The sequence below is a fragment of the Diorhabda sublineata genome, chromosome 5, assembly GCF_026230105.1.
Source record: "Diorhabda sublineata isolate icDioSubl1.1 chromosome 5, icDioSubl1.1, whole genome shotgun sequence".
NCBI lineage: Eukaryota > Metazoa > Arthropoda > Insecta > Coleoptera > Chrysomelidae > Diorhabda > Diorhabda sublineata.
In genome coordinates, this window is record NC_079478.1 from 33,075,210 (window position 1) to 33,102,376 (window position 27,167).

At 32.1% G+C, this 27,167-nt stretch overlaps 1 protein-coding gene across 2 annotated transcripts in view; it reads left to right on the plus strand.

Moving 5' to 3' along the window:
* Positions 1-18,489: 18,489 nt before the first annotated feature.
* Positions 18,490-27,167, plus strand: part of LOC130444607 (zinc finger protein 208-like) — a 184,022-nt gene continuing 175,344 nt past the window's right edge. For both annotated transcript variants that reach the window (XM_056779837.1, XM_056779839.1), the window contains exon 1: positions 18,490-18,780. The gene's annotated coding sequence lies outside the window, so the exon portion shown is untranslated. The remainder of the gene's footprint in view (positions 18,781-27,167) is intronic.

Consider the following 27,167-nt stretch of genomic DNA (forward strand, 5'->3'; position numbering starts at 1 on the left):
ATAACCACCACTATTCATGAAGTGAATTTACTGGACTCAATAAAAATAATGTATCCTATAAGAGGACACAACTATCTTGAATGTGATAAATATATGAGGTTGATTTACTTGAAAACTAAAATTAAATTACCGTTTCATTGGTTTTTATCACTTAGAAATTAAAGAAGAAGACGTTTTAAAGTTAGTGAAATTGTTTCAAGAGAATATATAAAATTTCTAACCGGAAAATTCATTAAAATATCTTTAGAAATAAAGAGAAGTTATGGCTTCGAAATAAAATGATCGTGTAAATACTGCAAAGTGAAAATTTTCGTGAAATTTGATAGGAAACTAAGCTTTTAAGTTATAATATGTATAACTAGCAATGAGTTACAACTCCCCGATTTTCAACATGAAGACTTTTTGCCCATAAGTGATAATAAATACAAATACTTGATGTGTCTATTGCTATTATGCCCAAGGAAAGGAAAAGTGTATATCAAATTAATAAAATATGATTCAAAAACCGAAAATGCTGATGACATTCCTTGTTTGTGTTAATTTTGCTTCAGTTTAGGTTGGGTTAAGTGGGACATCCCTCGATTTTTATTTGTTTTAAAATATTATTCGTTGATGTCAACAACAAAATTGTATTGAATATTTATTGTTTCTAAATAGAGATGTGTCGATACCAAAATTTTTCGATTCTCGATACTGATACCATCGATGTATAATGGCCTCTTGTAAAAATATTCGCTTTCTATAAGCATATTCATAATTTGTTTGTACAGCCTAGAAACCAATTTTAAAATATCTGTGTCTATACAGGGATAATTCTGAAATGAAATTGGACCAATCAGAGGGAAACACATGGTATACCAATGTCCAAGAATTGGTGGTATCGAGAATCAGTATAGAGAATTGGTATCGAGAATTAACTCATCCCTAGTTCTAAAGGCCGCTTGACTTGATGCATATCATGCAACTCTCTTGCATTCCATAAGTGAATTAAACAAATATCTTACCTAAAATTTGATTCAATATTTTGTGATCGGTTTAAGTGAAAAAGTGGTCACAGTAGATCACTGGAAATAATTATAACTACTGCTGCCTTGGTTTTGGAGCCTAATGAACAGGTTGGTTGTCAAAAGTAACTCGATTTCTCCCTAGAATTGCAGCTTGCACGCAATAAAAATGGCATCGAACCGATGATGTTGCAAGTTAGAGATCTTGCATGAAACAATCAGCTGAACTTCATCTGCGCATGCTTTTCATCAAGAAATATTGCGCCTTGCATTACATTGCACGGTATATTGCATTATGTCAAGCGGCCTTAAATAAAAGTTTAAGTAAAAGCATACTTTTAGTCGATTCATTTACATTGCATATATGTTTCATGACAATAATTATAAATCTAAAAGTAGCTTACAGTACTAGGCCAAGTACCAGCCGATTTCCCGTGAAATTTTGATAACCAAAGTCGATTTTCTATAAAATTGGTAGAAAGGCAGTATTGATAACCTTCTTCAAAATATACCCTGTGCCCAAGGGGGCTTTTGACCTGGGGAATATGTGAATTTATTTCATCAAAATAATCTCTTAGGTCAATAGATTGACTAATTCTAAGCAGCTCTTACTCTACAAAGTTTTTTTCTAACGTTGGTACTTTTAAAGGTATTAACGATTGAAACTGCTCATTTCTTTTTGAAAAAAAAACGCATATATTTTTACCGTTCTGCATGAATAAGTTTTAATTTTATCTACAAAAACATTGAGAATGAAAATGTAGCAAATAAAAAAACAAAGAGATTCGTTTTTAAATGACCTCTGTAAATTCAATAATAACTGAGTTATTGCCCGTTGAAGGGTGGCTATTTTTGGGGAACACCAAAATTGAAAAACTTGAAATTGATGAAATTTTTGAAGAAAACGGATTTATAAAAAAATAAGGTTTCCGTCTTTTTATTATTTTACCACCCTAATTGAAATTAATCGTAATCTATTTGCAATTAACTTTATTTATTTATTATTGATATGAGTTATGTGGTTTGACCGGTTTTGAATGCTTATATTAGAAAAAATAATTGATTTAATTGAACACTGTATTTCCGTAATCTTGAAAAAAAATTTTTCTTGAATAAATCAAAAACTATTCATATTGTGAGAAAATGTTTCAAATATAAATTGTAGGGTTTTTCTTGCTAATAATTTTGAACTGTTTTAAATCTATGTATCATAAAATTTGGAGGACATACATTTGAGCTACATCCTTTTCGAAACCGGGGGCTGAAAAAGTTTTAATTGACATGACGTTGAAGTACTTAAAATCCCCTACAAAATGCTTTTTTAAAACAGTTTCTAGATTGAAAATTGAGCGAGTTATTGTCGAAAAACCAACTTCTTTTATTTAAAAAATTTCGAAGAACAAATTGGAAAAAGAAAACGTGGAGCGTACAATCGAGCAACAGCTGTCGCGAACGAGAAGAAGAAGACATTTTGGTAATTGAAGGTGGGTTTCATAAGTGTTGAAATATTTAAAAAGCAACACTTCTTTAAAATACAGAAAAATATTCTCAATTCAATATAAATACACTTTTGAATAATTTTTAATTATAAGGGAATTGTTGAGATTGTTTTTTTTACTTTTCATATGATTAGGGGATGATTTGGAGGGGCTGCATGAATCTGATTGGTCATAAACGTGTTTGAGAATGCCAACAGATTCACGAATAATACATTTAAACTTTATTTTACCCGAAACATACCTTAAATATCAGATTTAAAATTTTTTTACAATAAGGGGTAGTTTACACCACCCAAAATATAAAAAGACCGGTTCGGCACAGGTGCGGTTCGTAGAAGAGGGTAAGTAGAGTTTGTATTAAAATTTTTATGAAAATCGAGATTATAGTGAGGGTTTCAAAAAAAAATTAATAATATTACCATCAGAGGATGGTATTTTGAAGGGTTGCATAAGTCCATTTTCTTGTTTGAGAATATCAACAGATCTACGAATAATTCATTTGAACTGTATTTTACTCAAATACATGCTAAAATCGAAGATTTTCAAATTTTTTACGATAACTAGTTGTTTTTAATCCTATAAAATCAAAAACACATTTCAGCACAGGGTAGATTTTTAATAAAGGGGTAAGTAGAGCTTAAATCCAAATTTTCATAAATATCGACGTTGATTAACAACCATTCCAGTTTTTTACTGCTAATTCCTGGTCTATACATTTCAATTGACACGTTAATCATATCTACCGATTTAATAAAATTACTTAATACTTAAATCAACAATATACGTAATACTTTGAACAAAAAATCACCCGAAAGATGTCCTTCGTTCTTTTATAAATAATTCTTCAAGATCGATCATACCAAAATTTTTTTTTCAACTAACTTTGAACTGACCGTATCATATCAATCGATTTACTAAAATTATTTAAATGAATAATTTAACTAACAATAGACGTAATGCTATGAACAAAAAATCACTATTATGAGCAGTTATTCAATATTCCTTATTCTGTTTTAATCCCGAAGATGTCCTTCGTTCTTTTATAAATAATTCCTCAAGATCGATAAATCCAAGAATTAAGACGACGATTCCGTCGAAATTTATCAAGTTATGTTAAAATTACTCTCTCATACTTTAGCTTTATTCCTGGAAAAATGAATAACAAACTGAATTGACTACAATTCAATCTATATTTGTACTTTCGCGTACGTCACTGGGCGATTCGGCAGCAAACCATTTTTTTTTTCAACTAACTTTGAACTAACTTTATCATATCTACCGATTTACTAAAATTATTTAAATGAATAATTTAACCAACAATAGACGTAATGCTATGAACAAAAAATCACTATTATGAGAAGTTATTCAATATTCCTTATTCTGTTTTCATCCCGAAGATGTCCTTCGTTCTTTTATAAATAATTCCTCAAGATCGATTAATCCAAGAATTAAGACGACGATTCCGTCGAAATTTATCAAGTTATGTTAAAATTACTCTCTCATACTTTAGCTTTATTCCTGGAAAAATGAATAACAAACTGAATTGACTACAATTCAATCTATATTTGTACTTTCGCGTACGTCACTGGGCGATTCGGCAGCAAACCATTTTTTTTTAACTAACTTTGAACTAACCTTATCATATCTACCGATTTACTAAAATTATTTAAATGAATAATTTAACCAACAATAGACGTAATGCTATGAACAAAAAATCACTATTATGAGAAGTTATTCAATATTCCTTATTCTGTTTTCATCCCGAAGATGTCCTTCGTTCTTTTATAAATAATTCCTCAAGATCGATTAATCCAAGAATTAAGACGACGATTCCGTCGAAATTTATCAAGTTATGTTAGAATTACTCTCTCATACTTTAGCTTTATTCCTGGAAAAATGAATAACAAACTGAATTGACTACAAATCAATCTATATTTGCACTTTCGCGTACGTCACTGGGCGATTCGGCAGCAAACCATTTTTTTTTTCAACTAACTTTGAACTAACTTTATCATATCTACCGATTTACTAAAATTATTTAAATGAATAATTTAACCAACAATAGACGTAATGCTATGAACAAAAAATCACTATTATGAGAAGTTATTCAATATTCCTTATTCTGTTTTAATCCCGAAGATGTCCTTCGTTCTTTTATAAATAATTCCTCAAGATCGATTAATCCAAGAATTAAGACGACGATTCCGTCGAAATTTATCAAGTTATGTTAGAATTACTCTCTCATACTTTAGCTTTATTCCTGGAAAAATGAATAACAAACTGAATTGACTACAATTCAATCTATATTTGTACTTTCGCGTACGTCACTGGGCGATTCGGCAGCAAACCATTTTTTTTTAACTAACTTTGAACTAACTTTATCATATCTACCGATTTACAAAAATTATTTAAATGAATAATTTAACCAACAATAGACGTAATGCTATGAACAAAAAATCACTATTATGAGAAGTTATTCAATATTCCTTATTCTGTTTTCATCCCGAAGATGTCCTTCGTTCTTTTATAAATAATTCCTCAAGATCGATTAATCCAAGAATTAAGACGACGATTCCGTCGAAATTTATCAAGTTATGTTAGAATTACTCTCTCATACTTTAGCTTTATTCCTGGAAAAATGAATAACAAACTGAATTGACTACAAATCAATCTATATTTGTACTTTCGCGTACGTCACTGGGCGATTCGGCAGCAAACCATTTTTTTTTTCAACTAACTTTGAACTAACTTTATCATATCTACCGATTTACTAAAATTATTTAAATGAATAATTTAACCAACAATAGACGTAATGCTATGAACAAAAAATCACTATTATGAGAAGTTATTCAATATTCCTTATTCTGTTTTAATCCCGAAGATGTCCTTCGTTCTTTTATAAATAATTCCTCAAGATCGATTAATCCAAGAATTAAGACGACGATTCCGTCGAAATTTATCAAGTTATGTTAGAATTACTCTCTCATACTTTAGCTTTATTCCTGGAAAAATGAATAACAAACTGAATTGACTACAATTCAATCTATATTTGTACTTTCGCGTACGTCACTGGGCGATTCGGCAGCAAACCATTTTTTTTTAACTAACTTTGAACTAACCTTATCATATCTACCGATTTACTAAAATTATTTAAATGAATAATTTAACCAACAATAGACGTAATGCTATGAACAAAAAATCACTATTATGAGAAGTTATTCAATATTCCTTATTCTGTTTTCATCCCGAAGATGTCCTTCGTTCTTTTATAAATAATTCCTCAAGATCGATTAATCCAAGAATTAAGACGACGATTCCGTCGAAATTTATCAAGTTATGTTAGAATTACTCTCTCATACTTTAGCTTTATTCCTGGAAAAATGAATAACAAACTGAATTGACTACAAATCAATCTATATTTGCACTTTCGCGTACGTCACTGGGCGATTCGGCAGCAAACCATTTTTTTTTTCAACTAACTTTGAACTAACTTTATCATATCTACCGATTTACTAAAATTATTTAAATGAATAATTTAACCAACAATAGACGTAATGCTATGATCAAAAAATCACTATTATGCGCAGTTATTCAATATTCCTTATTCTGTTTTCATCCCGAAGATGTCCTTCGTTCTTTTATAAATAATTCCTCAAGATCGATTAATCCAAGAATTAAGACGACGATTCCGTCGAAATTTATCAAGTTATGTTAAAATTACTCTCTCATACTTTAGCTTTATTCCTGGAAAAATGAATAACAAACTGAATTGACTACAATTCAATCTATATTTGTACTTTCGCGTACGTCACTGGGCGATTCGGCAGCAAACCATTTTTTTTTCAACTAACTTTGAACTAACTTTATCATATCTACCGATTTACTAAAATTATTTAAATGAATAATTTAACCAACAATAGACGTAATGCTATGAACAAAAAATCACTATTATGAGAAGTTATTCAATATTCCTTATTCTGTTTTCATCCCGAAGATGTCCTTCGTTCTTTTATAAATAATTCCTCAAGATCGATTAATCCAAGAATTAAGACGACGATTCCGTCGAAATTTATCAAGTTATGTTAAAATTACTCTCTCATACTTTAGCTTTATTCCTGGAAAAATGAATAACAAACTGAATTGACTACAATTCAATCTATATTTGTACTTTCGCGTACGTCACTGGGCGATTCGGCAGCAAACCATTTTTTTTTTCAACTAACTTTGAACTAACTTTATCATATCTACCGATTTACTAAAATTATTTAAATGAATAATTTAACCAACAATAGACGTAATGCTATGAACAAAAAATCACTATTATGAGAAGTTATTCAATATTCCTTATTCTGTTTTAATCCCGAAGATGTCCTTCGTTCTTTTATAAATAATTCCTCAAGATCGATTAATCCAAGAATTAAGACGACGATTCCGTCGAAATTTATCAAGTTATGTTAGAATTACTCTCTCATACTTTAGCTTTATTCCTGGAAAAATGAATAACAAACTGAATTGACTACAATTCAATCTATATTTGTACTTTCGCGTACGTCACTGGGCGATTCGGCAGCAAACCATTTTTTTTTAACTAACTTTGAACTAACCTTATCATATCTACCGATTTACAAAAATTATTTAAATGAATAATTTAACCAACAATAGACGTAATGCTATGAACAAAAAATCACTATTATGAGAAGTTATTCAATATTCCTTATTCTGTTTTCATCCCGAAGATGTCCTTCGTTCTTTTATAAATAATTCCTCAAGATCGATTAATCCAAGAATTAAGACGACGATTCCGTCGAAATTTATCAAGTTATGTTAAAATTACTCTCTCATACTTTAGCTTTATTCCTGGAAAAATGAATAACAAACTGAATTGACTACAATTCAATCTATATTTGTACTTTCGCGTACGTCACTGGGCGATTCGGCAGCAAACCATTTTTTTTTTCAACTAACTTTGAACTAACTTTATCATATCTACCGATTTACTAAAATTATTTAAATGAATAATTTAACCAACAATAGACGTAATGCTATGAACAAAAAATCACTATTATGAGAAGTTATTCAATATTCCTTATTCTGTTTTAATCCCGAAGATGTCCTTCGTTCTTTTATAAATAATTCCTCAAGATCGATTAATCCAAGAATTAAGACGACGATTCCGTCGAAATTTATCAAGTTATGTTAGAATTACTCTCTCATACTTTAGCTTTATTCCTGGAAAAATGAATAACAAACTGAATTGACTACAATTCAATCTATATTTGTACTTTCGCGTACGTCACTGGGCGATTCGGCAGCAAACCATTTTTTTTTAACTAACTTTGAACTAACCTTATCATATCTACCGATTTACAAAAATTATTTAAATGAATAATTTAACCAACAATAGACGTAATGCTATGAACAAAAAATCACTATTATGAGAAGTTATTCAATATTCCTTATTCTGTTTTCATCCCGAAGATGTCCTTCGTTCTTTTATAAATAATTCCTCAAGATCGATTAATCCAAGAATTAAGACGACGATTCCGTCGAAATTTATCAAGTTATGTTAAAATTACTCTCTCATACTTTAGCTTTATTCCTGGAAAAATGAATAACAAACTGAATTGACTACAATTCAATCTATATTTGTACTTTCGCGTACGTCACTGGGCGATTCGGCAGCAAACCATTTTTTTTTTCAACTAACTTTGAACTAACTTTATCATATCTACCGATTTACTAAAATTATTTAAATGAATAATTTAACCAACAATAGACGTAATGCTATGAACAAAAAATCACTATTATGAGAAGTTATTCAATATTCCTTATTCTGTTTTAATCCCGAAGATGTCCTTCGTTCTTTTATAAATAATTCCTCAAGATCGATTAATCCAAGAATTAAGACGACGATTCCGTCGAAATTTATCAAGTTATGTTAGAATTACTCTCTCATACTTTAGCTTTATTCCTGGAAAAATGAATAACAAACTGAATTGACTACAATTCAATCTATATTTGTACTTTCGCGTACGTCACTGGGCGATTCGGCAGCAAACCATTTTTTTTTAACTAACTTTGAACTAACCTTATCATATCTACCGATTTACAAAAATTATTTAAATGAATAATTTAACCAACAATAGACGTAATGCTATGAACAAAAAATCACTATTATGAGAAGTTATTCAATATTCCTTATTCTGTTTTCATCCCGAAGATGTCCTTCGTTCTTTTATAAATAATTCCTCAAGATCGATTAATCCAAGAATTAAGACGACGATTCCGTCGAAATTTATCAAGTTATGTTAAAATTACTCTCTCATACTTTAGCTTTATTCCTGGAAAAATGAATAACAAACTGAATTGACTACAATTCAATCTATATTTGTACTTTCGCGTACGTCACTGGGCGATTCGGCAGCAAACCATTTTTTTTTAACTAACTTTGAACTAACCTTATCATATCTACCGATTTACTAAAATTATTTAAATGAATAATTTAACCAACAATAGACGTAATGCTATGAACAAAAAATCACTATTATGAGAAGTTATTCAATATTCCTTATTCTGTTTTCATCCCGAAGATGTCCTTCGTTCTTTTATAAATAATTCCTCAAGATCGATTAATCCAAGAATTAAGACGACGATTCCGTCGAAATTTATCAAGTTATGTTAGAATTACTCTCTCATACTTTAGCTTTATTCCTGGAAAAATGAATAACAAACTGAATTGACTACAAATCAATCTATATTTGCACTTTCGCGTACGTCACTGGGCGATTCGGCAGCAAACCATTTTTTTTTTCAACTAACTTTGAACTAACTTTATCATATCTACCGATTTACTAAAATTATTTAAATGAATAATTTAACCAACAATAGACGTAATGCTATGATCAAAAAATCACTATTATGCGCAGTTATTCAATATTCCTTATTCTGTTTTAATCCCGAAGATGTCCTTCGTTCTTTTATAATTAATTCCTCAAGATCGATTAATCCAAGAATTAAGACGCCGATTCCGTCGAAACTTATTAAGGTATGTTACTCCGAAGATGTCCTTCGTTATTTTATAAATAATTCTTCGAGATCGATCATACCAAGAATCAAGACGACGATTCCGTCGAAACGTATTAGGTTGTGGCCATCTGCATCGAACTCGAATATAGCAAAACAAAACAACCGGTCTGTTCTTCTCGATTACTCTGACACAGTGCCTCAGGGTAGGCCGTTTTGTATCATATATCAAGATTACGCGTACGCACGATACCGCGCCATTTGGTTGTACTGTTATTTTGTTGTGTTTCAATGAGATTCTCTTTCTACGGGGACTTTCGTTTTCAGTAGCGGGGTCAATAGCTTGTATATCTTTTAAAGTACATTGAATATACTTCTACAACTTAAATTAGACGTATATGAATAGTAATAATTTACTTATGAGAATGTAAATGTCAAAATTTTGTATTTTTCTATTTTCAATATATAACAAATTTCGTAATAATTATTTGTACCTTCCTTTACGAGGGTTGCTACTTAAGTTTTGAGATAGACAAATAAAAACAGATATTTATAATTGGTTAGGTTAGGTTGATCTCGTAATTTATTTTTGATCTGCGGAAATAAGAAGAATTCATTGGATGCCAAACAAGTACTGTACGGCGGATGAACCATTAATTCGACATTTTGACTGTTCAAAAACGTTTTTGTTTGAACTGATGTGTGAGAGCTCGCATTGTCGTGGTGAAGAATGATTGGTCTTCTGCGATTGATCTCCCTGATTTCTTTAAACACTTCTGGCAAACAAATGCTGGTGTACCATTCAGAATTAACCGTTCTAGGTTGCTCTAATGGAACGGTGGCGACATCTCCAGTTATTCCGAAAAAAAAGGCGACCATTTGCTTGGAGGTACTTTGTGCGCGAACATTTTTTCTTCGATTTTTGTTTAGTATTGAGATCATATCCATAGATGGATGATTGATAGCACCGCGGTTGAATTTTGCAACAATTCTTTGCACCTATTGACACGAGCGTCAAATTATGCGGTATTAAACGCGAACAAATCTTTTTGACGGCCAAATGCACAACAGCCAATTTTAGACGAAATTCATCCTGTAGCGGAATGCGACCTCGTTTGAATTCGGAAAACCAACAAAACATTGTGACTCGAAATGGTGCTTCATCACCAAAAGTCGAAGCGAGCTGGTCGGCGCACAGCTGTTGGTTTAATCCACGTCGAAAGTTGTAGAAAATTATCGTAGGACAATGTTTGCGATTTAAGTCAATTTTTTGACCAAGATGAATGTTTCAAATAACTGCAAACAACTCAAATAGCACTCGTTTGAATGTCAAACTTTTAGATGGAAATGTCAGTGCTGCCATTATCTTAAAACTTGAGTAGCCGCCGTCGTGTCATCATTTATTTGAAATTTTTTCGAAAAACTTAAAATTTGGAGGTTGAGGTAAGAATTAATTCAAAACAAATGAGCCCTAACGAATTTTGCTTACCCGGCTTCTTACCAGTTATTCACTAGTTCTTACTCGAAGATTGACTTATCGTTGTAAAAAATTGTGAAGGGTTGTTTGTATTTTACTAAATTTCCTTGAGGTATATGAATCTAGAAAACTAGACATCAATTGTCTGATACCGGATACTTTGAAGAAACCTTGTAAAAAACAATATTATGTTTGTTCGTTGTATATATCTTGAACATGTTTTGTCACCAGATTCATTCGCAGTTTGAACTTGAGCGTTCGCGGGGCTAATAAAACATATTCAGGATTTTAAATCCTGTATTTGTGGAGCACAGATATTTAATTTCCCAACGTGTTCTGAATACGTCCAATGTATCCTCGGATATAAGCAAGGACTTTTAATCTGGTGCATGTGTATTCATCCTTTTTATGGTATTTACCACGAAATAACCTCTAACCTATGGTTTTTTCTACGTAATTTTATTTAAATAACGGGGTAATTGACTTTATACTAACTAATGTCAAGAATCCGTCCTGTTCCAAGGCAAAGTATCGGTTCTTTGAGCAATGTCTGCTTTTACCTTAGGCAGGGAGCTAACCTAACCCAAGAACCCTCCTTCTTTATCCGGGCTTAGGACCGGCAAAATGCTCTTTGCAGCTACTCAATCCACCGAATGGGCATGCAGGCACAAGGATGAGCACATAAGTCATATGGATAACAACGGACTGGTCAAAATAGCGCGCGATAAATCCCCATTGGGCCGAAGGAGTACCGGCCGACCCAGAAAAAGATGGAGCCACAAGCATGAGCAGGACAAGCACAAGCAGGATAGGAGGCAGACATGTCGAAGATAAAACAGGTGACTCGACTAATACACAGAAGAAGAAGAACAAGTAAAAGAAGAAGAAGAAGAAATATCAAGAATAAACATTCGACCAGTTAATTATACATATACATAATTCATTCGTGGAGGAATGTATTCTTTTTGATTAACGGTGTTTTGTTTCTGAATTACAGGGGTTATCCCAACAAGTAAACGCTTCTTGGGTCTTGGGTCTTTCTATTCTAATCCCTTAGCAGTGATAAATCTTTATTTCTTTTAAAATTTCAGGACCTATTCGTTTTGGAGTACATGCTTCATTTTATAAAGATTATTTTTTGTTCAAAAAATTTGAATCTTCATGAATGATTATAAGTAGAAATATATATGCGCATGCGTTGAGATATTGTCACTATTTTCGACACTTAGTTTATATTTGATAATCCTATAAATGAGTCGTGAAGATTTTTCTGAAAATGGAAAAAATTGAGTATCGGGCTTGTTTTGGAAAGACGCCTAGGCAGTTGAAAGAGGAGTTAGACATTGTACAGAGAATCTAGACCATAATTTGAAGAAAAACAATATGCTTTTCTATGATTACAACGAGCTTCCTCACACTGCAGTGCACGAATTGCACTTCGAATTGTTTAACCATTCCCCATATACACCAGATCCGAACTCCAGTGACTCTTTCCTATTCCCTAGCCTCAAAGCTTCATTTTCATAAGACAAGGACATTATGGCATATGCAAATGGCTATTTGTAAGAGAAAGACGTCAATTATCATTTGGAAGAGCCAAAAAAGTTCTAAGTTAATAGACTTTTAAGGAGACTATGCTGAAAAGTAAAGACGATTATGCAAAAAATATCTTGTTTCTGTATTAGCAACCCTCGTGTTATCATATTAGTTTATAGTGTATTTGCTAAATAAATTTCCAGAAAACCAAGAAATAATTGAGAAACATTAATTAAGATCCGAAATTTCTTAGCAGTTAGTGCAATTCTAACACTCCCTGGAGCTTTAGGTTTTCTTGTAACCTGTTGAACGGGTTCGTCAGTTAAACAGCCCACAAAAGCGAAGAATACAGTCACTATTGTTCCCGCCATTCCACGTTCCGTCAATACACACCACAAACGGTCTTCGATGTCAACGGTGTCAGTAGACAAACCAGAGTAGCTGTTGCCTTCGTTTTTGTAGGGGCTGTTTTTTTTGTTTTGTAATAGAGCAACGGATTGTTGTCAAATTTGAAACTGAAACTGGGAAAACCTGCAACTGAAACTTATAATCTATTGAAATTAGTGAATGGCAATGAATGTTTTTGCGTCCACGTGTTTTTGAGTGGACAGGAGTTAATTTAAAAACTGACACCTCCTTTCGCACTATCCGACAAGAGGTTTTTAACCAAGTATCCCACCCTATTTTCAGGATCTTGTACCGTGCGACTTCTTCCTATTTCCTAAGATCAAAGCTGCGTCAAAAAGAACAAGATTTGAGTCAGTTTTAGTTGTGAGAAAAAACGGTGCGCGTCCTAAAGGAACTAACAGAAAAAGACTTCCTGCACTCTTTAGATCAAAGAAAGATTCGTATGAAGCGATATAGGGATAGAGAAAGGGTATATTTTGTAGGTGATAATAAATAAATATACATAATAACAAAATAAAATATATCATCAGTCTTGTTATCTAATGGCCACACCTCATATTATCCAATTTCCAAAATTCAATTGCATGACCTTCATAAAAAAGAAATTTTCTCGACAAGAAAAATTACCCAAATCTCAACCCTGAAGGGGAAATTTTTTTATATCCTAAAAAAGATGTCACTCATAAATATATCCCAATCTCCCCCACAAAAAAATCTCAACGGGCTTCTTTCTCTCAAATTGTTTTCCAGAGCACATCTGCTACTTTAAAGAATGCATGCTGAGATCATTTCAATTTTCTGCTAATTTGACGATTTACTGACTTCTTTAAAAACATTTTCTACCGATTGCTCCATGGTAAATCTGTGTTTTATTGAATTAATTTTTTTATAAGAAAAAGTACACTTTATATTTTGAATGAAATGCAGTTATAGATTTGTTCGATTCATAGTCACGAGTCCATATCACCGAAATCTATAATACTCGTAGTTTCAAACTAATCTAATGTTATTTGGTTTTATTTTATAAAATATCTAGTACATATTCGATTAAATTTCAATGTTTATTTTGCCTGTTTTTAAATTTGCTTATTTCTTCTACAACTTCTTCAAATCCTTCTAAATTATAGCTTTTGTTTCTTATTTTTACTGTTATTTATGTCTAAAGTCAACCGTTTGCTTATTTTTACTGTATTAGTCAGTCTGCAAGATACAGACTTCTATAAAATTTTGTCAGTGCCAATTAGAGAATGCAGACAAATATATTAGTGCCATCCAATAAGATTTTTCGGAGCTGGAATATTAATTTGCATTTTCAAACAGAAATCCACGACTCTATGATTTACCATCACCAGGGGTTCACGGGTGTCTACACGTGACGTGACAAAAAATGGTGGTCCACAAGCTGGGGTCCATGGTAAGTTATTTGGTTTCGATGCTGAAAAACTAAATTGTTGACGTGTTGCCTACCATGTGGAGATTCCTGTGAATATTGATCTTCAACTTCTGTAGTCTGTAGTGTTCTCGAAAGACGTGCCGTGGTAGCTGATTCCACAGGCTTGCACTTATCCAAAGAAATGAGTCCTGATAAATTCAAGTTCTGTGCGTCTGCAGGCGAACTTGGTATTTATGAGCCACGTCTGCCTGTCGAGTAGATCTTGCAAATACTGTTATAGGTGGGATCATGTCAGACACTTCACAAGAACATCTACCTGGGTAGTATCGATAAAACAAAGTTAGGTTAGAGACTTTTCTTCAATGTTCTAACCTCGTAAATCCCAAAGTGGTCCAAGTGGAAAACCAGGGGTCCACGGACGACTCGACGGGCGGTTACGCTAGGCGTGTCAAAAAATGGATATCCCGAATCATAAGTGGGGTCCATGAAAGTTTATTTGGTTTCGATACTGAAGAATTAAATCTTTGGCGTGTTGCCTACCGTGTGGAGATTCTTGTGAATATTGATCTTCAACTTCTGTAGTCTGTAGTGTTCGGGAAAAACGTGATTCCACAGGCTTGCATTTATCCAAAGAAATGAGCTCTGATAAATTCAAGTTCTGTGCGTCTGCAGGCGAACTGTATAAACAAGTCATGAAACAGTAAACTGAAATTATGTTGAAAATAATATTACCCCCACCTTAACATAAATTATTTTATCTCCTAAAAGGATCTGAAGTGCAGCATTTTTGGAGTAAGTTTGGAGTGGAGCCCCACTTCTAAATATTTACTAAAAGATATGATTATTAGGTAATTGAATGAATTTTATTTTTTAAAAATAACCTCTGACCCTCTCAAAGACAGCACTCCTCTAAACGCGAACGCAGTTTTGTGAAAACTCTTGTCAATAAATCTGGAGTGATTGCTGCACTTTCTTGGCGGATATTTCCTCTTTGCTGACTGATGTCTCTCGGATTATTCATGTGTAGACTTTATGTTTGAGGTGTCTCCACAAAAAAAAACAAGATTCGTCAAGTCAAGGCTACGTAGGGGCCAAGGGATATCACTTCCTTTTTCAGGAATCATAGAGTTATTTGATGTGTGACGTGTCTTGTTGGAACCAAGTTCTTGTATTCGATATTCTTGACTTCGCAAGATCTGGAGTGAAATATCCCTCTAACATCGCAACATTGCGGTCGGTGTTGGTGATGTTTCGTCCTCGTGAATCTTCAAAGAAGAAAGGGCCAATAATTCCTTTGCTTGAGATTGCTGCCAAAAATAGTTTTGGCGGTTTACTAACCCATTTAAATGAAAATGGAAAATAGACTAAGCATTTTTTCAACAAATTCCAGCCTTGCTCTAAAGTCGGTATCTTTTAATCCTGTGTTAACTGAAGCTTATGAGGATGCAGCTTAAGATCCAACTTCAAAATTTGCTGTAAACTCGAGATGACCGTTTTTTGCAATTAAATTCATTAAGAAATCGGTCAATGACAAGTGTCGAGCTCAACAGTCTTTTACGAGAAGTCCGAGATGTAAATATCTCTGATAGATCAATAAGACGACACCTGCTGGTCTACGCAGTAGAAGAGTTTTATTTACTGATGAGACAAGAATCAGTCTAAGAGGTCCAGATGGACGTAATCAAATTCGAAGGCGGCGAAGAGAAAGATTTGCGTAGTCTTGTTTCATTTCCAGGGAGTCGTTCCAAGGAGAGTCCAACATGATTTGGGGAGGAATTTGTTTTGATAACCACCCAGAATTAGTGTCTCTTCCTTTACCCGCCCTCAACGTAGCAAGATACATAACTGACGCTCTTGTAAATCGCGCCGTTCCGTTTGGACCATTTATTGGGGATGATTTTCGTTAATTGCATGATAATGCTAGACCACACGTTGTGGCAGATGTTCTGAATTACCTAAACGAAGTAGGAATTCATACCCTAGACTGGCCACCAAGAAGTCCAGATATGAACCCTATCGAACAATTCAAATGGAATGGGAGAAAATACCTCAAGAAGTGATACAGTACCTAATTGAAAACATGCCCAGGAGAATGTTAGCAACAATTAAAAAATTATTGTTTAGAATTCAAGTTTAATTTCTAAGAAAATTTGGTTTTATTGCAATATTTTTATTTTTTTAACTCATTAAAAATGATTGAAAAGAAGTTAAACAATAACAATATTAATTTAAATTTATTAAACAAAAAAATATTTTCAGAAATCGCGGTGGTGCGTTATTTTTGACCACGAGTCTATATATTCTTAGAGAACTGTGAAAAATATGTGTTAGATATTCTAATGGTGGGTCCACACGATACAGACTTTTGTTCGTACAGATATCTGTGCAGACTATGAAGTCGGATTAAAAAAATTTACCCAAACATTTGGATAGAATGTCTGTACACACTTTTCATTACTTCAGACTTTCATTTTCCCAAAGTTTCACTCTTCTAAAAATTTCCAGTATTGGAAGAGTCGAGAACTTCAGTGGAAACAGTTGTGCTTAAATATGGATAACATTTTATTGCAAAGAAGACGTCAGTTATTATTAGCAACCGCAGCTTGCATTATTGTTGAAGAAGAAGAAAAAGAATTGAAAAAAATTAGATCTGTATGGTGCAACAAGTAGTTATTGCAGCGATCTAGGTATTCGCATATTTCCAATAAAATTGACATCACAATCATCTTCACATATATATTGGTTCTAGTTTATTATCATGAAAAAAATTTGATAATTTTTCGTCAACATGACGAGTTGTAAATTAACATTTATATAGAATCGCTAAAGAAATCGAGAACTTTATTAAAACAGAACGTATTTTGCCTGCATTAATAAATTCAGCTATTACATAATTATTCTTCGTAAATACGTCAACTCCAAGAAATATCTGTGTACATGTTCATTAAATTAAATCAGAGAATTGTGGTAAACAATAGTCACATAAAATATTTTCCAATAATTAATTGATTATTAAATAATTATTTGGGTCTAATAACAATCACAGTTGCAGAAAGTTACTCCAATTCCAATAGATCTATGTGGATATGTATATTTAATTAAATCATAGAGTTATGGATCTCTATTTGGTGACAAAATCTTGGACAATAGTAAAATAAAATATTTTTATTTAATTAATATATTAATTTATCAAATAGTTATCTGGGTCTTAAAAATATTGCAGTTGCAAAAATCGTATCAAAGAATTGCGGATTTTCGTTCGAAAATACAATTTAAATTTTTTAATTACAATAAATACGCAGAGTGCGACTATTCTATTCCATAGAATTTTGTCTTTGCAAACTAGACAGTACAGACAATTATCGGTACGATCCAAAAGTCGGATTATACATGTAATTCTGCGTATTTATCGTAGCTAAATTGTATTTATCTGTAATTGTAACTTTACTTTGTAACTACTTACTTGTAACTTAACTTTAATTGTATTTAATGTAATATATTGTATAACAAAAGTCTGTGTCGTGCGGACCCACCGTAATTTGTTTGCGTAAATTTTTTTACTCAGACTTTATAGTGTGTACAGAGATAAAATCAAAAGATTTTTCATGATTTCTTTGTACATATTTGTTGTAAACAGGTTTACTTCTTTCCATTTCTCAAAAAATACGTACTCAACAATGATAATATGTTCATAAAATCATCTTTTAATTTGAAAACCCATCGTTTTTACGAAATGAGCATCAAATCTTTCATTTTTGAAACCTCTCGTATATACTAAATGAACGTCAAATACAAGCATAACAAATCCATCTGTTTATAACATCGTTAAATAAATTTTTTCTCATCAATAAATGAATTTTTCCGAAATATAAATAAGTGTAGTTTATCAACTTCTTGTATTAATTTGTTTTTAACAATTAAAAAAAATGGTGATAGTATTTTAGTTTTCAATATATCATGAATACGTTGTTTTAAGCCTATCGATCAGATAGAGAAACGAATAAATCGCCTCCGAAGCACTATTGTCGATGGTAAGAATCGTTGTTGATCCGCCGAAGTTACCCTCGTTGTCATCCATCGATTAACAGTCACGCTTGGTATTTTTTTTGGATCCGTTCGCGTTAGCAACGCGATACCGTCCCGATCGACTTGGGGCTAGGACTGCTGACGCAGCCGAAGATGGCATAAGCCACAGGCGGCGGCCACCACTGGCGAGGCAGAGGAGGCAGCCAGCCAGCCAGCCAGCGATTTCTGCACTCTGCAGTATACCCGAGGCCTTTGGGCCAGTGAAACGTGTGTTGTGTTCACTAGTTTTCTCTCATCGAGTTCCTCCTGGTCTGCGCCAAGACACAGACGCGCATCGGCGATATACTTGGACGTCCCTGCCGACGAGGTTTTTGCTTGTTGCGACATCATCGAGACACACTCACACACCACGAGGTATTATTATCACTAGTTCTGTAAGTTTGGGTTTCTTCAACGCCCACGGGTACATATTATTTTAAATTTGTTACATTATAAGGTCAAACAAAGGTTATGTTTCTTGTAGATGGCCCATTTTAAAAACGAACCACTTCGTCATGTGTTTTTCTTCATTTTTCGGTTAATACGATCGGTTTGAGACGATAAAAGATATTTTTCCAGCGGCGCATACCAACCGTGTGGACTGTTGCAATATATACGAGGGTAATAACAAAATGTTTTTGAAATGTAAATTAAAAACTTGTTTATTTCAAATTAATCACCTTTTTATATTAATTTAATTAATAATTATATTGAATTGGTATTATTACAACTTCTTTTTTATTAAATGTTATTGTTTGAAAACAATTTTAGAAGACAGAGAATGTACGAGAAGTATCTTATAACTATTGTTAAAATTGACTGTTCAACTTAATAGATTAATTAATTAAGCAAATAATCTTGACAGTATATAAATATATATACCCTCAAAATAATCCACAATTACAAATTATTTGTTGAAAATTGTTCTACGTCCAAAATATTCGAAAAGTGCTAAGGAAAAGGAAGACATTAACATTTATAAACATTTTTAACAGCTTTATACTTTTTGTTTATTGTTTTTCTCATAAAGATTTAATTTTTTTGGTTGTTTGTTTTTTATGTTTTCAAATAAAAAAACAAATTATTAAGACAATTTTTTAAAGCCAATTAATTCATTGGTAATTTATAATGAAAATTATATATTAATTGTTGATTATTGGGTCTCTACAATTCAATAATCTATGTCCATATGATGTGATAACGTGTCTACAAGAATTGTGTGCTTCGAAGTGAATATTTGAATTCTAGCAATAAAAAAAACTTTATCCGGAGTCATATACAAGAAAACAAATGAGGTTATCAAGTTTTCATTAGTTTTAGGCACAAATATGATCAATTATTTCAAAATTGTTTGATGAGATACATTTTGACATTTATCTCTTTTATTCTTAGACTATTTTCAGTTATAATTTTTTAACTTTAACGATGTTGAATTCAGTTGCAACGCACTTGAATACACGTGTTTTTGACAAACCACGGCAAGCATTTTGGAGCCTTCCACAAACAGATCTTTTTTAGATATCCATTGAGAGAATTTCTACACAAACTTCTTTCATTACACATCAGTATCTGACGTAAAGATAAAATAAACAGTCAGTTGGTGTTTATCAATTTTGTATATACAGTAATAAAACTATGTATACGAAAAAGAGGAGGAAAAAGACACAAGGTAACGCCATCATGTCATGTCATAGATAGACAACCTTTAAAAACTAAAACTAAATGAAAGGACTTGCCGGAGCAATTTCTGAATTTGGATAGATAAAAAATGTGTATAAGGAAGACTAATATTGAAGATACATTGGATGTTTCACTTGGTAGAATTCTACTTTTAAATCCTTCAGGCTGTATTCATTTAATTATTATAGTATTGCCTCATTAACATTTCACCAAAAACGTTTTTCCATCTAAAAAATCATAGAACATAGATCATAATTAATGACATGTATTAATGAGACAATAAATGATCAAAAATAATATTATATCCTCCGTATTTATTGTGATGTTGTTTACATAGGACAGACATCTCAGTCTTAGAGAAAAGATTAAAACATCATCAATACGATAAATGTACATTTATTTATAAGAATACAAAAAAATCTTCAAACAGAATTGATATTGATGTAAAGAAAATGGATTTTAAGGGGCATGTAACATCCCAGTTCAAGTCTTATGTTCCCCAAAACTTCCAAGAATTTCCCAAGGGATTTTTCTTTTCTTCATTAGTTGATATTGTAAATTTTTCTCCTAAATATTAACTTACCTGTGTAGTGCTGCCACAAGGGAATGGGAACTAGACGTGCTGCAACACAGCTTTTGAACTAAACATTGAGAAATCTCCATTGAGAATTTTGATTATATCATTGGTTTTACAACAGAAAACTAAATCGTTTTCTCCTTAAAAAAGATGATTCCGTCGACGTTTTCTGTACATGAAAAGTCTAATATAATGTGCAGACGATTCTATTGGAACTAGAAGCTCTGATGTTTCATATGACAAATACAGACCATTCCTTTTTTATAAAAAATGATCAGTGGATATTGATAGCATATTGGGTTCTTCTTCTTCGTCTTTTTGTGCAATTCTAACTCCCTAATCAATATTTAGAGTTTCCACCCTCACCCCATCTTACATATCAAAACGCACGACCCGTCACCGGCTTGGTACGGATGTCTAGCCACAACTGGTAAAATATCTGAATGTGAAATCGGTCGAGTAGCATATAGATGTGGCCAATTCACTATTTTTTATTAATCTTTCTCTTATAGGCATCAAAAGTTATAGATCTTATATTACAAAGTAAGTAGAACCAATTACTTATCCTGGTCCTGGTCCTAAAAGTGGTAGGAAGTTTCTACGGACGGTCAAATTTCATTCCTCCGCAAAAAAACCAAAATTTTTGTACACATTTTCGTGTTATATTGATAATATAGTTTATCATGAAACCACTTCAGAATTAGATATTCCATATCAATCACAATAAAAATACTTTGAAATTGATTGTGTCGTGTATAATATCTTTAAAACAGCTGGAATTATTTTTATTTTAAAATTTAATAAGTGAGCTAACACAAAAGATGATAGAATTAAACTTTTATCATTGAAAAGTAAAGCTAATCGAAACTCTTTTTAGTGATTTCCAAATTTAACACATATCTATAAACAGTCACTTTTTAGTAGACACACTTAAATCATTTGTAGTGGACTGTAATGAATAGGTCTTATATTTGAAGTATTCTTACATGGAATAATCTCACTACTTTCAAATTCATCTAACAATCAATTGGATTCATTTTTACATTATTTATATTCATTGCGTGAACATATATTAAATAAGCTAGGTGCTCCTCAAAGCGGAAATTAACAGATCTTCTAGTTTGTCCAACATATCTCTCGTCTTAATCGTTACAACTAATTTCCTAAATTTACTCTTTTCCAAATCCATTATTTTAGCATTGGCAGTCTACAGTTGTTTAGTAGTATTGTTGTAATTCTAAATAAATTACAAATCTGATTCCTTTTTTGGTATAATCAGGTACTCCCGATTTTGGTAGCGGATAGTCTCTCAAACTATTTTCCTTGTTGAATATTTTTATATTGAGCAGAATATGAGTCAAACGATGTACTGAGGTATGTCTGCATGTAGTGTTGTTTTTTCGAAATACATACATCAACAATTGAATGAAGAAAATCTCTGTATATGGATGAGAGAGTAATAAAAAGATGAAATATTAGTAATCCATGGGCGTATCACTTCTGGTCATCATTTTATCAGTAATATTGTCCAACTTTCACCTTTTTCCATTTTTCAGTTTTATTAATTACCTTACTCTACAATTAAATGTAATTGTAGGGAAAATTAATGAAAATTTGTGCAATTTTAATAATACGGAATTATCAATATGAAAGGTTAATGTGATTTATTTAACTGATGTATCGAAAGAAAAGAATTCATTTTTATATGGTGTTATTTCTGGCAATATTGTTAGAAATAATTTACTTCAACTCCTCACAAGATTTCATTATGTTCTCGTTTGCTGTAAAGAAAATATTGAGAATTTTCTGATCCTAAGATCAAGTCATCGTAACCCGATATATTTCAATATATCTAGTTGTATTACTCTATTGTTTTTCTTAGGTTCTTTTAATCTTTCATCGTTTTCAATTTGTTTTTTTTTTCATAATTTTCATAGTCTATTCCCTCTCTTATCGTTTTTGAATGATTTTTAAAAGGTTTAGAGTTCTTTTATTTTTCTACACTATCCAGTTTTTTATTCCTTCTCATCTTCTTTGTTTTATTTTTTATTTTTCCTTATGATGTATTCGTGAAAGTGTCTGAAAAGAAAGCTCACATTTGAAAAACAATAACAAAAAACAAACAAAAGTAAAGACTTTATTGAAAAATGTTTGTTACATATTAAAATTCATTACTTGGGAATTTATTTTTTGAAAATAACATCGTCCAAATGTAAATCGTTGTGTTCACGGCATACATTTAACACTTTGACGACTCGGCAGGCTCTCTCCGAGACGGCTACCATTTCGTAACGATTTTTTTTTCAAAATTGTGCCAGTGGAGACGGTTTGTTAGCGTAAACTTTAACATAACCTCACATGATAGTCTTTAGGTGTTAAATCGAGATTACCTGGAGCCAACTAATGTCACCTCTCCTGGAGATCAATTTACCAGGAAAAATTACACGAACTCGTGGCAGAGATCTATTGGACGTGTGTGAAGTTCTTCTGTCCTGCAGGAATTATGTTCTTCGGTCTAAGCATCTACGTTCTGAATTCACTGTAACTGTGCATCCCCTTTCAAAGTCAGAAAAGAACTGGTCTATAATTCTTCCGTGGAGGATTCTAGTCGCCGCTACTGGTCCAACTCCAGAAGCTGCAGTTTTGCTTGTTGACTTATCCATTAAATGAAAATGAGCTACATCTGAAAACAAATTGTTGATAAACACTGGAAAACACTCAATTATCTGGTTTACGTCAAGTCAAGCCTCTGACCAGCATCATGAGGCTTCAATTCTTGCACCAATTAAATTTTTTTCAGTGCAACACCAATTATTTGTATAAAATTCGATACATTGATTGACAAATCAGGCTCTTAAGGAGCAAACCGAGTAACACCGTCTAAGTGTGAAGAACTTGGACGTCCGGATGGGTTTATTTAATGTTAATATGGTCTCTTCAAATTTCTCGATCCATTTTTTAATCATTTGAGCGCATGAGACATCATTGAAGTGACCACCATTGCGATTATTACAGAATTTTTTTGCTTTTTGTAAAACTCACGTGCGTATAACGCACAATTCGCTCTCAAGAATCGCTCCTTAGCGACTTAATTTCGAAGACAAGCTACTTTTTGATTTCACACTTTTACCGACTTCCATTTTCCACTATAGATGTTTCTAACAAATTTTTGCACCAGCGATCTTCAGTTCTTACCGTGTTCTCTTCGGTGTTGTAGGTTTTCTGCGGTTTTCTTGTATTCTGGTGAACCCAAATAGCTGACGACTGGTACCAATGCAGCTGCAGCTGTACCCGCATTTAGTTGAATGGAAAAATTTCTATTACTATCTCCAAAAAGCTGTTTTATGCATTAAGTAACTTTTTTCCTTCCAGCACTTTCAGATTTTTATATTCCTCAAGCTACATGCACGCAATGAAGTTATACCGTACCAAAAGAAACCCTTCTTAAAAACCACCACAATTTCAATAAAGTGAATTTATTCCATAAAAATAAAGCACCGAATCTTATTCTTAAGTTTTTAAAAAGAAACAGCTCTCGTCCATTTATCCAGTTTGTTTTATAGTTCTTCCAATATCAATTGCAGATTATCAAAACTTATATAAAAACCCTTGCCGACAATTTTGTTTGATCTACTATAGGCGTAAATACCTCATTTTATAAATTTATTATTTTTATGAATACTTTTAAAAATATCTTATTCGAGATAGTACACTTTAAAAGGCAATCGAATCATTATAAAATGGATAGCATTATACGGCGTTATTTAAACAGATGCACTTAATTGTAGTCCTACTTGGAACTGTCAAAAAATCATTATTATACCCCGTTAACTTGCCACAACTGAATATTAAATTATAAAAAGCAAATAGACGAGTAAAATGTACCTGCTTGTAAGGTTGTTTGGTTTAAACAGGGTACCAGACGTGAACTGAGCCCTTTTTGTACCCCATTCGTCTATTAGAACTTGGGTAGTCTTTTATCTGACGCAAATAATCTTGTCGCCATCGAACTATCCTTGACGATTCGGTTATTACCTTCCGTTTATTCAATTTTTTTGTTTTTTAAACCACATGCTGACAAAACTTTACGCAATGTTTCTAAACTGGTGATGATGAGTCCACGTGGACTGACGGTTTGTTAGATGTTTACCAAATGTTATACGGGTGTAAACATTATTTTTAATTTCTTAATTTGGTATGAGTGCCGTGCGTATTTATGAAATATTGATTGTTCCTCGTATAACTGTCTTCTGCAGTTGATATTGGTAGAACTAAACTACTAGTGAGCTTTTTTTGTACTTTATAAAATAAAAAACGAAAGTTTTGTAATTCTGTATAGCAAATCGTTTGAATAATAAAATTGCCTGATCTTCAAAATTATTCACTTGATTTTAATCCAACATGTTCATCGTTCAGACCTTCGTTTGTTGAGTGCCTTATTTTTTTTTGTAAAAATTCTATTCAAATGCTTTTAATAAAGAGTTGTTTTTGTTGACTTTCTACATTAAACCCATTGTTACAGAATTCTCAAAGTATGTATATTCATGAAACATTTCATTATTCTTGGAGGATATTGTCAAGGTTTTTATAGCACACACATGAAAGGAAATTGATAATTTTTAGATGTTTATAAAATTTTTTCGTAAATATATAGCAATGGGTTGGTGATGTATAATTTTCTTAACGATTTTCCGATTATGTCAAATGTAATAGTGAATTAATTGGAAATTAACACAAGATGATGATATGACAAGATTGAAGACACACATCGAAGTTGATTAAATTTCATAATAATATAGTTTACAAGGAAAAAACTATTAAATCAATTATTTGATTCCGTATAGGTGGATTTACTTCATATTTAATTTAAAAATCATAATCAAACAAATCGGTCAATATAAAAAGAAACATATATTTATTTTATTGCTCAGAAAAGGATAACTTGATATGGATGCTTCCATTATTATTATTAAAGCTCAAAACTGTACAGAAAGTGGCACACGATTATAACTTTGCTAAATGAACTGCAAGAGGATCGATAACATTAACTCATTCCGAAGATCGGAAAAATTTGTATATGAAAAAGTAATTGAAGCTTTCCTCTTATGGTTTACTCAACATAAAGATAAAGGTCTACCTATATCGGAACCACATCTGCAAGTCAAAGCCTTGAAGGTTAGAAATGAGCTGAATGAAGGGGATTCTACAGCTAGTGAACGCTGGCTTGATATATGGCAAACAAGGTATAGAATTCTACAACCTAATACTTGTGAGACGATTCATAATAAGCTTATCATATGATTAGATTTCTAATTGAGATGAGTCTGATCTCAATTACAAAACAGTAGATTCAAAAGCTGTAAAGGCACCGCCAGGCTATAAACGTTTTTGCTTCCTTATATCAACCTATGAACCAGAAGACTTTAGTGACACTTAAGGGAAACTACCGCTGAAATCTATGTTGGTGTTGATTTATTAATTGAAAATAAAAACTAGTTTTCGGTCTTCCTTTTTATATAAAATGATGTTAGTTGCTATTGGAGTATCCAAATCAATTTTTATAGCAGAATGAATAGTTGAACTTATTGTGGAAATTTTCTTGAGCAGACTTAGTATAAATATCCCACTACAATTCTGCTACTCCAACAAAATTTACTTTGCCATGGAGATTAAGAAAAATATTCTTCTTTTTTATGCTCACGTCTTTGTATGGATCGAATTGAGAATATTTTTTCTACACCTTCCAGTTCCATTTCATCTAGATGGTCAAGCAATTACCTTCATTATTTTCAAGAAAACCTCATTTCATACTATACTGTCTTTTAACAAAAATAAGTTTCAATAGTTTGGCTGACTGAGTTATCCAAATATCACATCCAATTCTAAAACTAACTGAAATGAAAAACTTGGAGAAAATAAAACTAATATATAGAATACAAAATAATTTATTAAAAACAGGGGTTGATCTTAAACAAAAAAAGCTTATGATGCAGTACCTAAATACTTTCTTGTTTGCTCCTTTTAAGGCCTTGATGCCAGTTATTTGTAATTGATTTGAGGTCTGAAATAAATAAATAAAAAAAATTGGATTCGTAGTATTTGAAAGAGCATTAAGAAGAATAGAAAAATAATAAAAAATCCTATCAAAATGAAAAATATCTATTGTTACAAATCCGAAATTTCATGAATAAATTAATAAAATAGGAATAGAAAAGATCACGATCGATAATTTTTGAAACAAAAAAAGGAATAGTTGTAGGGTGAATCGAACGAAACGAACTTAAATTTGACATAACCCTGGTATAAAATGTACAGGTTGCCTTCTCTCAACTGATCAAAATCAAAAAGTAAACCATTTTCGTTACATTGTACACCAGAAAGTGCAACTAATGCTTCGTAAACAGATTTCCAGCTTTTATCGATACATACACATATTTTGCATGACCTACCAATTTCGAATAAATTCTCATATTTTTAAAACTAGCAGAATTAACAAGATTAGCAG